The sequence below is a fragment of the Manacus vitellinus genome, unplaced genomic scaffold, assembly GCF_001715985.3.
Source record: "Manacus vitellinus isolate BGI_N305 unplaced genomic scaffold, ASM171598v3 scaffold_69_pilon, whole genome shotgun sequence".
Lineage (NCBI taxonomy): Eukaryota > Metazoa > Chordata > Aves > Passeriformes > Pipridae > Manacus > Manacus vitellinus.
The window spans coordinates 2,459,957-2,476,174 of NW_021940749.1; the positions used below are offsets into that span (position 1 = coordinate 2,459,957).

General features: G+C 42.2%; 1 protein-coding gene across 1 annotated transcript in view; it reads left to right on the forward strand.

Annotated features, from left to right (window-relative positions):
- Positions 1 to 16,218, forward strand: part of LOC103762203 (N-deacetylase and N-sulfotransferase 4) — a 63,375-nt gene that overhangs the window by 16,098 nt on the left and 31,059 nt on the right.

Here is a 16,218-nt window from a genome sequence, read left to right on the forward strand (position 1 = left end):
GGGACAATAAAGAGTTCATCTCCCTCTTTAGATGAATGTTCACACATAAATCCACCTGCAACTTGACCACCTGTAAATATTCTGTGGTTTAATCTCAAATCAGTTACGTGGCACAGATCTGTTCCTCGAGGTGTCTCACAAACACTTGCTGCTCACCTCGGTCCATTCTTAGAGACTGGATGTTCTCAGAATGCATTAACACACAAACCAGAGCACTTGCTAATGAACATAACACCGAAATCAGAGTGCACTCTGGTTAGCTTACAGAAAAGGATAATTACAGCCAGTTAGAGAACAATCTCCCCAGTCACTTGGGGAAGGAGGCAATTAAGAACCAGTGGACCTGCCTTCCCCCCCGTAAGGCAGAGCAGCTCTGCTCAAGAGGCAGAAACAACAAGTATTTAGGAGGCTGATATTTAAGTGATGCCAAAGCATTGCCATGAAGGAGTGGCTGTGTCCAGCTCTTCAGAGAGGGTTCCCTTTGCAGAGCTCTAGGGACTCTCTGTCAGGCTCTCCTGAGGTGCCAGGCACACCCAAGTCCCCTGGAAATGCTTTAATACACATCAGGTGCGTGCAAAAAAAAGCAAGTAAACAATTACACACCTCCTAACCTGGGTGAAAAACACCACTAAATAACATCACCCTGCTCAGCCTCTTCAGTGACCAAACATAACTGCCAACCCAGAGGACACAACCAGAAATGAGTCTTCTGATAACAATATTAGTATGTAACCATAATAACACAAGTCAACCTGTTCCCCTGTAATTACTTCCTGCAACTCCAACGTTTTTATTCCCTCACAAAGCCTTTCCTCAATTAGGCGCTTCAGGGATAATATGTAGTTTTATAAAGGGTGGCATCAGCTAGAGAAACAGAGATTAAAGAACAGAGTTATTATGGGCTGTGTTTACCACAGAAGATCTCCTGGTCCCTTGTGTTGTACAAGTTGTGCAAGGTCATGTCTGGCTCAGTAATTAAACAGGAACTCAGCAGAGCCACAGAAAGCTATTTTCCCAAGCTTTGCAGAGATCTATCTTGAGCCTAGCAAGCCTCTGCAAATGAATGTCTCCCTTTCCTGCCTGCCAATATATTATCTCAGTGCTTGTTTTTAGAAGGAAAAAGAAGTCATCAGCTAATCTGCAGAATTACTGAGTTTGTGTACTTGCAAGTGGTATTGGTTCCCAACCACACAAAAGTCCAGTACCGTGGGCATCAGTGATTTAGCAAACAAGTCTTAGAAACATCTAGTTATGCTGTGCCTGGAAGTGCCACACAGAAAAAATACAAAACTTTCACCTTTAAAGTTTCTTTTTAACTGAGCACAAGCAAAGCTGCGTTACCCAAACAGGCAGTAAGAACTTGCTCAAGCCTTTCTATTTTTTGTTGCTGTAGTATGAGATAGAACAATATTTACTCACCCAGGAAGAGCTCAACGCAGCAACCAGGGATTTTCCAGCACCTTTCTCAAATAGACTTTCTAATGTTAACTCAAAAGCCCTGCAAGAGCACATTGCAAGCTAGGGAATTTATTCTTTAATAAATAAAACAAATAAAGTTTTTTTAAAAGAAAAAATCCAAACAAACTAAAAAGCATTAGCCTCTCACTTTCTATCCTCCTCTTAGCTCAAGAATTTACACTGCACCCCAACTCCCCTTTTATAGCCTTCTTCCAGGTGGATTCTGTTAGGAATCACCTGCTTCCCTCTCCTCCCTACCTCTCCCAGGTGGAGCTGGTAGATAATCAAAGAGGAATTGCTCACCCCAGCGCCACCATATCACACAGCCCCTTCTCTAAAGGCCATGCTTCCCTTTTCTCTATTCCTCTAATTGCTGCCACAAGGGCAAGAGCATCCTTGGGCTTTCTGGGACACTACAAAAGGACAGAGTTTTGGAATGTTGTTTGTGTTACTGCTGACTGCAGTCCTTCCTTCTTCTTGCAGCCCATCTTGTGTTCTCCCCCCTTCTTCCACTCTGAGCTCCACTTACCTCGGTGAAAATAAGAATTGCATTAGGCTCTGACACCTCCTCACTGCCACAGTCTGCACTTTGTCTTTGACCTTCACCATCATTAAAATGCCTGGAACACTTAAAGGCTGTGATTTTTGGCTCGTTTCAGTATTTTAAAGGCAAGAATTCATGTTGGAGTTGCATCTTTTATGGTAATTCCAAATTAAAGAGTACTGGCTCAGCAGGAGGCTGAGCTCAACAACTGAATCTCTCCAGCACTTGCTTTTCCTGATCTTTGTAGCAAGGACAACTGCTTTCAGGTGGAATAACTGGACATGTCTGGGCCACATCCCCAGGCATGGCAGAGGGATCAGTTGGTACAAAGCTGTGGGTGGGCACAGGGTGAGCAAAGCTCTCTGGGCTGCTGTGGGCAAAGAGGCAGGGCAGATGGCAATGGATACTTGGATTTCTAACTCAGGTTTCTGAGGTGTTCCTCTGGATGCCCTTGTACCCATCCTACACTCACACTGAACTGCAGGGAAGGTTATGGTGAAGCTACAGCAGTCCAACACCTCAATCTGCATCCAGGTGCTTCCAAATGTCTTCACCACAATCCCTTAAATCCCCAGTGCTTGGGCAGCACTCCAAACTCCCTGTGCTATAAAGAGACACGGGAAACAAACCCCTTTTGATTGTTCATTCATCGGGGGCTTCTTCCTTCAGCACAAGCTGCAAAGAGCAGTTGCTTCCCTGCTGATGATGTGAGATAAAATAATCATCCCTCTACCCTTCTAATAAGGCCCAGACCAACGGGCAGTTCAGGGAGAAAGCAAAAGCAGGAGATGAATGAGCACAGGAGGCCAGAGGAGACAGCCCAGCATCAGTCATTACAGGCTGTGTGGCACTAATGTCACCTTTTAAAGCACTTGAGAGCGGCAGTGAAGAGCACGACGAAGTGAAATTCTGGAGTTCCCACTTTTGGATGGTCCTAAAGCATTTAAAAATGAATTTAAATAGTAGCTGAGAGGCATTATAAGAAAACCTTAATAATCAGATGATCTTTTTAAAAATGGGAGTGTCTGCTCCATTCTGCCTTATCAGAGATGACAGTTCATTCAATATTTTCCTTGTCTGGGTCTCCTGAATCACCCAATTCTTTCTGTAATAATTTGAGTGTTGAATACTGCTCAAGTGCCTTGTCAAGATACATCACACCAAATGTTCCACACTTCTTTTGTTTCAATAGACTGTCCTTTCATTCAGAATTTCAGTACCACCGCAGTTAAAAACCACAATTCCTTTGCCACCAGCAAAACATTTATTTTTCCTCCTTGGCAGCCTGATGGATTGACTGTGTATCCAAGTACCCTCCCTGAATGATAATAGATTTGGGGTTCTCTCCTCTGCCAGGTTCCAGCTGAAGATTTGGTAGGTCTTGACAGAAAACAAATTCTGGTGGCTGTAATTTTCTAACAGAAAGTTAATTTTGAAAAAGATTAACCATTTTGAAATGTTAAAAAGAAACCAGCACAATGCTTTTTAAACTATGGAAAGGGCAGTTTTTTTCAGTTATTGGTCTCACTCAGAGATTTCTAGTGCTCACAGCCTGACTCAGCACCACCGCCTGGTGACACGCTCCTTTGGCTACACTCCCCCTGATTTCCTGGATTTGTACTGGTTTCTTGAATCCCTTCTCCAAAATAACTCTGAAGTCATAGGTTGTGTCATACTGGAGTATATTTCCAGGACACACGTGGTACTCTACTTAATTTAGATTCATTTAGGGAATCCATAGGAGCCAAAAACCACGGCTGCTTTATAGCAGCCCCTCGAGAGACCTGCATTAACCTGAGCTTTAAAACAAGGCATATTAGTTAAAAAAGAGCAATAACAGTTGCTTCCTGCCCAACAAAATACCACTGTGGAATGATGAAACAGCTTTGCAGAAAGGCCAGGCAGTGCAGGCTGCAAGAGCAGTCCTAATTATTGCCTTAAAAGCACTTGATGCAGCAATAAACACATTACCCTGAATGCCATGTATAATGCAGTGCCTTCAGGAGCACTGTTACTTAAGGGAACTTTAAATATGCCTTTGTCATCCAAATGGGAGCAGAAGGAACACTTAGAGCAAAAGCACAGCTTGGCATCGTTGGCATTATTCAAATGATGGGAAAGTGGGAAAAGGGTGAAGAGACAGAAGGATGGACAAACAGATGAGTAAGGGAGAAAATCCCAGAGAGAAAAGGAGAAATTTGAAAGTTCAGTTGTTTAAATTAAATAATTAACTGGGCATTTTCTGTCCATCTCTGTATCATAAGGTAGTATGAAAACAAATATATTTGACTGTGTCTGGCTTCAAATCCTTAGACATATCTATACACCTGTCCATCCACCCATCCTTATACCTATATACATATATACTCCCACAACTCAAATCCTATGATCTTTGTCTTCTCCATGACTATGGCCAAAGACCCCTCCAATTACTGCTTTTGCTTATGATGTTTTACATCTCCACCTGTCTCCTTTCCACACAGGCAGAATAACATTAAGGGCTTTTAGGGAAAAGTTACCAAATTGCAGCTTGTGCATCCCCAGCCTCCTCCTGGTGGGGTGAGAGCCAGGAGCACCAAAGGCACTGTTTAAGAGATTCACCTGCACAGGACCTTACAGCTTAAGTGTCTTTTTCTTTATTAAAATCGTATATTTTTCACATTCTTGTCTTTACTACTGAATTGTAAAAAACGCTCGCCCGTCCTACACTACTTAGATAAAAATGATTTTTGATTGCTATTAATTCGTTTCTCAAAAAAAAAAAAAAAAAAAGGCACAAAAGAATATTTTTGGTCTCAGGCATTTATAAAATTCTGATATAAGACTAGTTATTAATTTAAATAGGTTGACAAAACTTCTAAATTTGCAATGGAAATACTAAATACTGCTATTTATCATTTCAACAGTTACACTACTTTATAGATAATATTTCATAACAGTTAGGAATTTCTCTCCAGAAATTCCAGGAAGAAAACAAAACTTTTTTTATTCAGTTCCAAGTAGAATTTCATTTCCAAAATTTGCAAGAAAAATCAGAGGATAAACTATTCCCAATTTCCTGCAAACCAGTGCATTAGTTAAAGCACTCTGGAGCTTTCTGGGCAGCGTTTTTGTTGGTTAGGGTTTGATTTACTGCCCCACACTGGATGCACTGGAGTGTCCTGGTGTAAAAACTCCACCATTTATCACTGCTGAGTGGAGCAGCTGACAAAAAGCTCCTGTATTTCCAGTTAAGGCTGGCACAGAAGGCCTACAGGGCAGCGTGGTGTCCTTCCACTGAGGGCTTCTCCATGAGCACCTTTCCCTGCTTAGAGCCCAGAGTTTGTCTTGTTTAGGAAATAAAACCACAGATAATTAATTTTTTAAATCATAAACATCATTTACCAAGCCAGGACAATGCCTCTAAATGTCTGTAAACCTTACTCTTCTCTGTGTTTTTGTTCTTTCTTTTAATTCCCACTAATATCACCTTCCCAATACTTCCTGACCAAGGCATTGAAAAATTTAAAGGTTTTGAGATTAGGATTTCAGTTTTCCTTCCTTCCAGCTTGTGTAGCCATTTATCCTTGGGCTAAATAGGGTGAAAAATCCTTCCATAATGGCAAAGTGGCAATGCAGAGGAAAATGAAGTTTATATTCTTGCTACTCCATCAACTTGGACTGCTCCAGTGAAACAGCTTCTCGTGGCAAAATGTTGATTTATTAAATGCAGAATGTTTCACCAGAATATGATTCAAACAAAATTATGTTCTGCCAGCTCATCTGCTCTGGCAGACTAAAGCAAAAGTGGGCAGTTTGTAGAATATTAAAAAAAAAAAAAGTATTCCAAAGATCATAATTAAATGGAGCTTTGGAATTGCTGATCTTCCAGAAATTAAAAAATGAAAATAATTCACGCTCTGCTGAGAGACTTCTTTAATATGAGAATATCCCAGGCAATGGATATTTCAGGTTTATACTGCCTCTTCATTTCATGTAAAAGCCAGAATTATTAATGTAGCTTTTACATTACATATTAAATCCCAAATACCAACACTGAGGCAATTTCTAAAAATTGTCTTGATATTATACTTGAACTAAATTCAGACTGAATTAAAACCAGGGGCTTCAAGCACCTGTATGTTTTTCAGCCCTTCAAGTACAGGCAGGATAAAGGATGTTGGAATTCACATTTTTGACAGCAGACTGGATTTGCTTGCCTTCCCCAAACCTCCTGAAATATTGGCTCTTAAAGCTGTCAGTGACTCTGCAGAGCACAAGTGCTTTTTTGGTGCAGTTCCAATTGTTTGAACAGGGCAGATCACACGGGCTGCAGGTTGTGCCTGGGGAAAAGCAGGACACGGGAGAGGGGCCCAAGGGATGAGGGATCAAAGCTGGATCAGGGCCACCCTCTCTCCATTTTCCAGTAACATTTAATCCCCAAGGGCTACAAAGACTGAAAACCTCCTTTGTAATAATATTTACTGTAAGTTTTTAAACAAATTAGCACAAATGTTTGGGAATTAACTGAATATGCACGGATAAATAAGCATTAATCTATATGAATCTATAATTAATAGAGGCTAAATACTCCATGATCGTATTAATTTAGGAAATCTTTGATGGAGATCCAGGCTCAAGTGTGAACTGCTGAGGATACCCTCTGCATGGTTAATAATAATAAAATAATAATAATAATAATAATAATAATGAATTACATAAAAAAAAAAAAAGGTTCATCTGCAGAATGCGAATGCTTTAATAAAAAAAAGCTCTGCATGTGTCTTCCTGGTAACATATCCCAGGATTTATGTGCATCATAAACAAATATGTCTGTGGTATTATAAAGTGTGATTCCACTGTATTTGTTATTAGGAAAGGGAATACAGTTTCCCCATATGCTCTCACTATTATTTCTCCTGTAACTGGGAACGTGCTGCCAGTACATTATCAGGAAATAAAAGCTCCCCATCCCTGCTGTAAATATTCCAAGGTGGGTGTTGCAGAGGAGCCCCAAGTTAAAGATCAGAGGGAATTTCAGGCAGCAGGTGCATTTCAAAGCCCAGCAACAATATTCTGGTTTTAGTCCTTTCAGGGGCTGGTTCCCGGTTCTGTAACCTTTGGGGGGGTGCTAAACCCCAGCAGGGGGCAAAGCAGAGGGAATGCAGAGCCCATGGAAGAGCTTGAGGAACAAGGAATATTTTCCACCATGGAAAAGCACCATCTGTGTCTTGTTGCAGATTATTTTCAGGATTTGGATGTACACCTTGCCCAGTGATCCTGTTTGTCTAGCAGAGCATGAGCCAAGTGAAACCTATCCCAGCGAGCCAGGATTTATGATTTTTAAACAGCTACTCCCGTGTAAAATAAAATTATGGCATTACCCTTCAGCTAGGAGAGTAATAGAATCCCTCACTTCAGAAATGAGTGGAAATTTAGTGTAACAACTAAAATTAAAAGGTGGATGGCTGGCTGAACATATTTTTCTCTGTTTGATGATCCTGTGTTACACGGATTCATACTTCACATGGATTCAGACTTTTCTACAGTCTTCAATGGGAATATTTAGAGAAAAAAAGTTCTGCCTTTAATGATTAAGATCAAAAGCAATTAGATGTAAAAGGGAACTGACTCAGTAATGCCTTGCCACCGAAATGCATGGGAATGGTTTGAAATAGGGATCTTTTTTAAACAACCTTCCTGTGCCTCTTTTGTTTTCTGAGACAATGCTGTGCAAGTATTTAATGTGCTGGTGAGCCCAGCTCTCTTCCCTCTTCCTAAGTCCTAGAGATCTATTCACCATAAAGTTTGACAACCAGTATTCTCATACGTGTGAGAACACAGAAAACCCCAAAATTTCATCTGTTTTGAGACTTATGAAGGGCCCACGAACATCAGAAACACTGATTTTTCACTGTATTACCGTTGTCATCAGACATTAATACTCTCAGAAGACATACCCTTCTTCTAGGATGCAGGCCACAGCTTTCCCCAAGAACTATTCCCTGTGGAAGGCTCTATCCACCACGGGGATGTGTTCTCACACAAATGATAAGTTGGGCAAAGGAATGAGAGATTTCAGAATGATGCTCCCATTCTCTTCCAAGCAGCCGAGAAAACACGTCACAAAAGACACCAGTAACCACTCTCTGTAAAAAAATGCCTGTTGGAAATGCTCTCTTTCCCTGCCAAATAATTCACCTGGCGTTCTCAGGCACAGCACAGCACTGGTCCTGTGTCACTTAGGACATCAGGGACAAGGAGCTCGAGGAGAACACAGGAAATGTTGTGGATGGATGCACAGCGCTCCAGGAAACCCAATACATTCCAACACCAAACAAGGTTGTTTGTCAGAAGCAGTTTTGGAAGCCCTGGGGATAAAGTCATCCCTGTCAGGAATGATTTAGCAGCATCTAGAAAGGGATGAGCTCCTTAAGACAGTAGGGAATTTAATCAAAACTTCTTTTTCTCTCTGGTGGCCGAAATTCCCTGGTGACCTCCCACTGCTGGGGCAGGAGCAGGTATTGTCCTTGCTCAGGGGCTGTTCCAGAGCCTGGAGAGCCAGGTGATCCTCTTCCCTGCTCAGGGAGCTTTTGGAGAGGTGTCATGATACTTTTTAACCTGAACCATTTCCTTTGATTGTTAGAGAGATCCACTGTCACTTTTCTCTATAACTCCTTAGTTCTATGAAAAAGTAACCCACTGGAATTTCTGAGGTGCTTGATTTCAAATCAGCAGCCCCAGCTGGTGATCTGGATTGATTTTATTGGAGAACATCCCGGCCTCTGATGTTTCCATTCAAGAGAATTGAGTAGAAACTTAACATTGCTTTGGATCTTCCAGCTTCCTTCTCACTGGACAACTCACTGTGCTGGCTTTGAGCTGGGAAGGATAATAAGGCAGGAGGGTTTTTTGGGATGGATTTTGCAAACTCCAGTTTTCAGTTCTCTGGACTTCCCTGGTTTCTGATTTTCAGGGAGAGGGTGGGCAGTGCACACACTTGCATATGGGAAAAAAAATTAACAAAACACACAGGCTGCAGGTGAATAGTAATTATTTGAGTGAATGATCTGGTATTCCCATTACATACTTTAGAAGAGGTTGTAAGGAAAAATAGCAATTAATTATAGGAAGATCAACAAAACTGGAAATATTGAGCATGTGAGCTTAAAAATATCTGTTCACAGATGAAAAAAATTGCCAAGGAAAGGCCTGTTTCTGCTCTCACATTGGATATTTTGGACATTCCTGTTTTTTACCACTGACAACAGGAAAAGAGAAATTAGTACCTGCTGTGAGTTCATTTCCCCCCCTCCCCATTTAAAAGCTTTAGAAGCTCTTATTTAAACATATGGAGGTACTCTCTTGGAGCCACTGGATCTATCCATCACTGTGCCAACACGCCCATTCCAAAAGCTGAAGGACAGACCTGAATTTTCAATATATCACCTCTTCCAATCTCTCCTTATGATTGAAACTGTGCTGGAAAAAAAAAAAAAAAAAAAGCTTAATTCCCCAGCACAAAGCATATACATCAGTTAGTTTGTAAAGCAGTAAATTAAAGCAGAAATTTGAGATTGCTGATAGGAGTTCAGAATGTTGAGATAAATGTCCGTGCTGAGAACTTTAAGGAAGTTTTATTTTTATGACAAGTTTTCCAAGTAAATTATTTCCAAGGGCGGTAAAGGAACAGAAAACTACTCTGATTAAAGCTTAGTAGATCCAAATCCACAAATGAAAGAAGATAAATAAAGCAGTCTCCATTAGACCAGTCCTTAAATAATTTACAGCAACTGAGTGCCCACCTATAACAAGTTGGGGTTTTTTTGGTTTGGGGTTTTTTTTTGCTTAGGGAAGCAATTCTGAACCACCAAGAAACAAGAGAAAGCAAGCACACACAGCTAAACCAAACTGCAGCTGTTGATGCTAATTGTCTTTTTTTCTGTATTTGTGTTGTGCCAAAGAAGGGGAGACTTTGATCTTTCTTTGGCGTGGCCTAAACATTCCTAAACTCCTCCCTGGGTTTTCCTGCTGGTGACACACTACACTTTGCTGCAACAGGATCACGACCACTGAGCCTGAATTTTTTATTAACACACTATTTTAAACCTTGATGTGGTTGGTCCCTTTAAAGCCTCGAGACGGTTTTCTCGTTCAATACTTATTTTAGGGGTTGTTTTGGTGATTGATCAGAGCTGAGACAATGGTTCTGCCTCTGCCTTTTGGGTCTTTTCCTTGCCAGCTCTGCAATGGAACCGGAGACAGACGAACCCCACCTGCCTCCTCCTGCTTCCCCAGCCTTGAAGGGCCTTTCTGCAACAGATTTCTTTCACTCAAAATGCTTCAGCTTTTGAACTGATAAGAAATAAGCTCTAAAGCCCTTCCCTGCTCTGCTGGAAGTGCCCCCAGCTCCTGTCCCTGCTGCAGGAACCTGAGGGGAAGGATCCTGGCCAGCCCTGGGGCTTGAGCCAGCAGGGTCCCCACAGCCCTGGGGAACCACTGCCCATTCTCAGCCTGGGCACCTGCTGGTTTCCCCCTTCCAGGATTTGTCAGCAGATTTGCTTAGTATTCCTAAAAAATCCTTCCGAATCGGCAGTGATTGATATTGGAGCCCCTCGGTGATTTCCCAACGAGGCTGTAAATCTTTCCAGCGGGCAGCGCCGACACAGGACAGCAATCACTGCTGGCAGGGAACCCCTGCAGCCATTCCCTGCTCCGGTGGGACCTGCAGCAGGTCCTGTGCATGCTCCCAGCCCTGCCCAATGCCTTTGATCTTCCCCAGCCAGACACGGCTGGAGAATGGGAAGCAGTTGCATTAACTCAGCTGTGTGGCCCCGGTTAAAACAAACCCTGCTTTTCATTCAGGCTCTTTACTTTTAATTTATACCTTTTGCCCTGTTAGCCTGTCCCCTTGCTCTTCATTTGAGCTTTTTGCTGCTAGGTGTTCTAACAAGGCCATGAATTCCTTTTTCCAAGACAAGGGACTGAACAATTTCCATGGATACTTTTATATGTCTGCGCACCCACACGTGAGTGGTTGGTCAAGGGGGTATCTGTGTCACAGTTCCAGCATCATCTCTCATCTAATACTTCACCAAAAGGCACCTTCTCAGTTCTCAGGGATGTTATTAACCAGTCAGTCATGAGTAGGTAGTAGATTTGATGCAATATCACCCCATTCAGCTGAAACAAGCTGAACCTTTGCTGGGACAGATGCATTCCTCTGTGCTGAATTAAAGGCAAGTAGACTCCTGGCAGTTTCCTGACTTTAGGACAGAGTTACAAAACAGCAGCAGGAGTAGAGCTGATAAATTGGGTATTCCACTCATAAAGGAAAAATAAATTTCTCTGCTTGCAATAAACATATTACACACGAGTGCAAATCATCACTTTCTTCTTGCTTCAAATAAACCCACACATCCTCTCAGACCTCACACAAAGGCAGCCAACTCGGGGGAAATGCTGAACAGAACTCAAGTAATAGCTCTATAATAAAAAATAGATCTGCAGACAGAGCTGGCTGTGCTCAGCCCCATCCCAGAGCTGCCTATTAATTATTTATATGGCACTATAGATTAGCATAGCACTTCACAGAAATAAATACACAACAAGTGCAATCCTACCTCTCAGGAAGGCAGGACAAGGGCCAAATCCTGCTGTGCTGAGTGCTCTGCACTGGGAATGACACCATGTGTGTAAAGCACTGGGTGAAAAGTGTCTCCAGAGGGAACACGAATCCGTGAGGGTTGGCAGCCGCCCCGGGCCCTGGTTACCAGCTATTCCAGCCAGGCTTGGCACAGGCACACAGTGTGAGGGATGGCAAAATCCCACTAAAGACTGGACTAACTTCAGCCTCTAAACTCCTTTCAGACTCCAGCCAGCATGTCAATAATGTGAATTCCTCATAATTCCTGCTCTGTGGTATTACGAGCACGTGAAGGGGTTGAAATCCTCCCCACACAGAAATCACCCCCTTGGCTTCAGGGGGTTTGTAATTCCTCCCCAAGCTGTGTTTTAACAAGTGCAGATACAGCTGAGCTGATTGTCCCCCTTATGATAGAAATTTGGGCTCCAAACTGAAAGCTGAAAATAAGAAACCCAGAACCCTGGTCTTGCAGTGACCCTGTCAGTGATGTCAGGCTAGACAGCACTTTTTTCTTTACAAATTCAGTTTTCCTATCAGAATTAAAAAAGAAGTGGCTAGTTATTATTGTACACCTTCCTTCCAATCTTTACTATGATTATAACTATTTTGTGGTATTCCTATCAATTCCAGTTCCACAGGCTTTGAAAACTGCCAACACCACATCAGGCATAGTCAGATTTTTTATTTTTTTTTTCCTAGCATAGATTTCAGGGAATGAGCAAGAGCAGGAAGAGGCAAAAAAAAAAAAAAAAAAAAAAATCACATCCTGACAGCAGCTGCTTGCAGTGCAGAGAAACACTGCTGAAAACATTCTCTGCTTTTTTTCTTCCCTACAAATTTTCAGTTGGAAATCAAGAGCAAAACTACTACTTTGTAGTCCTCCAACTTTCCACAGACCACCAGCAAATTGCTGCAAGGAACAGCTTGGGCATGAACCTCAGGGCTCTATAACTGCAAAAGCACTAAGGACAGATGTTAGGGACAAAAATGAATAAATGCATTAAAAGACTTCTTGGCATTAATAACAGCTATGTGCCAGAGAAGCCTGAGAAAACTGTCTTGGAGCAAAAACCAATTTTGGTTGGAAGGGATTTCTGGAGGTGATCTAATCTAAGCCCCTGCTCAAAGCAGAGGTAATGTCGAAGTTAGATATGTGCAAATATTTGCACATATTTTCTATCTCCAGCACATACAAAGAAATAGAAAAGTGTATCTAGTGAGCATATATATAGATATTATACACACACACATGAGACAGAAAAAACCTGCAGCAGTGGAATCGCTTTCCAGCACTAGGATCTGCTCCCAAATGAATAATGACTTTGAGTAATGGCAAGTGAGCCCATTTTTGACAAGATTCTCAGTCATATCCCTCAGCAGGTGATGGGACAACGTAACCTTGGCCAGGTACCCCTGGGATGCCAGACACTGGCACATCCTCCCACGCCAGAAGCACTTCCTAGAACGAGTTTGTGCAAGCAAAATAATTCAAGATGACAGCAAATTACAGATACAATGGAAAACAGGAATATCTGACTTCCCCTCCTTCCCTTGATCTCCTTCCAAGTGGAGTGAAGAGCTACATCCTTTCTCATCTGCCCTCCACCTTGTGCAGCCCTCACAGACAGGCTCTGTAGTGACTCAGAATCGTGTTTCCTTGGGCATGGAATGAAATGCCTGCAATGCCCCACAGGCTGGGCACTCTGGGCATCATCACCACAGGGACAGGAACCTCCAGGACCTCGAGGTTTTGCTGCTTCCCAAAGTTCCCATTCCCAGTGTTGCCTCTGGAAGGGCACATGTTTGACCAGGAGCTCTAATGACATCTTGGGCTTTCTGCCCTTCCTGTCTCGAACACTTTCCCTGCCCATGAACCAGTATTGGCCAGCCTGCCCCTAAGATGGTGACCAGGTATGGAATGCTAGACAGAGGACAAGGACCTGTGTAGTATTACCCATCATTAACCTTTTTTTGGTTTAACTAAAGTTTCCATTTGTGCTTCCAACCCCCTGTCGGAGCACTTGCACACACACACAGACCCAGGGCTGCACTTCCCACCTGTCTCACTACAAACAGCCCCAGCACTGACCACTTTTGCCTCACTTTCCCCCACAAGAAATATGAGCTTACGTTTTGTTGGCTCAATTAATCTGGCTCTGCCCTCTTCACCCTATAAATCATTGCACATGCAAAGAAGGGCTCACACTTCAGCAGAACTATTGATCCACCCGGACCTTTGGGTGAGGAGTAAAGCCTCTTTAATTACTTTGGCTGACTTTCAGGTTTGGTTTTGTTTGTGTTGTTTTTTTTTTTTTAACTAGTGCCACATTTTAGTGTTGTTATCACTTAGCTTAGATTCAGAGTTTTGCTCCCCAGAGAAACACCTCCTACCTCAGCCTGGCCTGCCCATGCTCGGCACCAAAACAGGAATGGCCATTCTTCTCCCTTCTCTAAGGATTTGATAACCTCTACACTTTCCTTAGCCAGAGGTGTTTTGACCTTTAATTAAAAGGAAAATTTGTTGTCTTCCATTCAGGAGGCAGCAAATAATGAACTCATTAAAATGAGGTTAGTGCTCAGGCCTTAGAGCAATAAGAGCCCAAGTCTCATTAGCAGCTAACAATCCAGAGCAGAGCACATAAATAAATCTAATATGGCAGAGCAAAATGCCTTGGTGCATTAAATTCGAGCAGAATCAAATGTTTACAGTCAATGATGTCTGGGGCATGAAGTTTTAATGTACTTAATGAAGGAAAGCAAATTGCTTCCTATTAGGCATGAAATGTTCCTGCAGAAATCGCCCCAAAAAGTTTATTATGTAAATGAAGGACAGAGTTATAATTAAAAAGGACAGAGCAGGAAAATATCACTTCTTCCTAATAGATGCACCAATTATGAAGAATAAAGACATGGCAACTTCAAATCTACAAAAGGTAATTATATGGATTAATGTAAAAGGCTGCTGAATGTAAATGCAACATAAAGAAGAAACTGTGTCTTGTGGGTGTCAGAGAGAAGCTTCATTGACAAAGCAAAGAATCAATTAATGGAATGAAAACCGTGAGGTTTTGAGAGATTCCAGGCAATTAAGGGTTTGCCTTTGAAAGAACAGCTTAGATTACCTTAAAAAACACCCACTGTTTGCTTAGCCTGGCATGGAAACGTGTTCCATGTGCAGGTGAGTTCCATGGTTCTTCCCTTGGAGAATGATTAAGTCTGATCTATTTAACTGTTTTTTCATATTAAAGATGTAGAAGACATCACTCCCCTTCCCCCAAACAGTCAAGTAGTGACAAAATAAGTTTGGACTGGTTTAAGTGACAAGATCTTCTTAGTACTGAAAAGAGGCGAGGTCATAAAACTGAAATTTGGCTGCACATTATATAAATTAATATGCATATATGGAAATGGCAATGAAAAAAAAAAGTCTTTAGGATCAAGCCAAATCCAGTTTGAGTGACAGATTTGCCCTTTAGACAGAGAAAAATGCTTGACATGCTGCAGGTTATGGGATTTACATCTTAATCCTCGCTCCATGTTTTCAGTGAGACCTCACCGGGCTGGAAGGCTCCTGCCCATCCTGCACTTGTGTCATCTTATGGAGATGTGAGGGAAAGGAGAGGGAAAAGCCAGGCTGATATAATGATGATGGTTTCGTGCACCTCCTTGCACTATATGTTAAGTGACGATAATTTCTCGAGATGTTCTTTCCTCAAAGGGAAATTAAATCGATTTTGCTCGGCCCATCAGTCTTTCTCAACGCATCTAAAATGCTGTACACAGCTTGGAAAATGATGCTCTAAAATGCAATGGCTCAGATGCCGTGCCTCTGACTTTAATGGTGTCAGTTTAGTGCCAGGTTTTGCCAGCTGGGGGTTCTCCTCAATGTCTCAGCTAACAGTGGCGTTGATCTCTGAGGTTTTACATTTTAGTGAGCGTTTAGCTGTTATATATTATGTAAATATAGTCCCACATGTGAAATTGTCACAGGGCTGAAACAATCAACTTACTAAATGTCTGGCAAGACAGGCTGCAAACCATACTGCTACCTTAATATTTAATGCTAAAGCACAAGATTTACCGTCCTTGCATTACTCCATTTCCTTTAGCAAGGAGAGGAATTTGCTTGGTGGCTGCTGTAGCTGGTAATTGCTTTACACCTTCCTTTGCCACCTAATAAATGGTTCTATTTAAAAAATGAAGGCAGAGGCACAATGCCTGCCAACCTTTTGTGTCACACTCACACACCTCAGCTGCTTAAACCTGGTGTCATCATTTACACCGGACCGGAGATAACTTTGGTTCACTGTCCCAGGTAGAGGTGGTGGTGGTTGCTGCAGTTTAAATCAGAGCAGTGGGCTCAGCAAAAAGGCCAAAAAAAAACTATTTTCCTGGAATGTTAAAAATTACAAAATGTAATTTTTTCCAATGAGGGACAACGTTAGCTGGGCTGGGAGCGCGCGTGAAGCACCGCAGTCGTTTCATCGCTGAACTCGGCAAGAACGTGATCGATAGAAATGTTATTAATGGATAACAGGAAAAGTTCTCGAGAGCCACATAATGGAGACACCGAAAATTGATGAAAATAAGA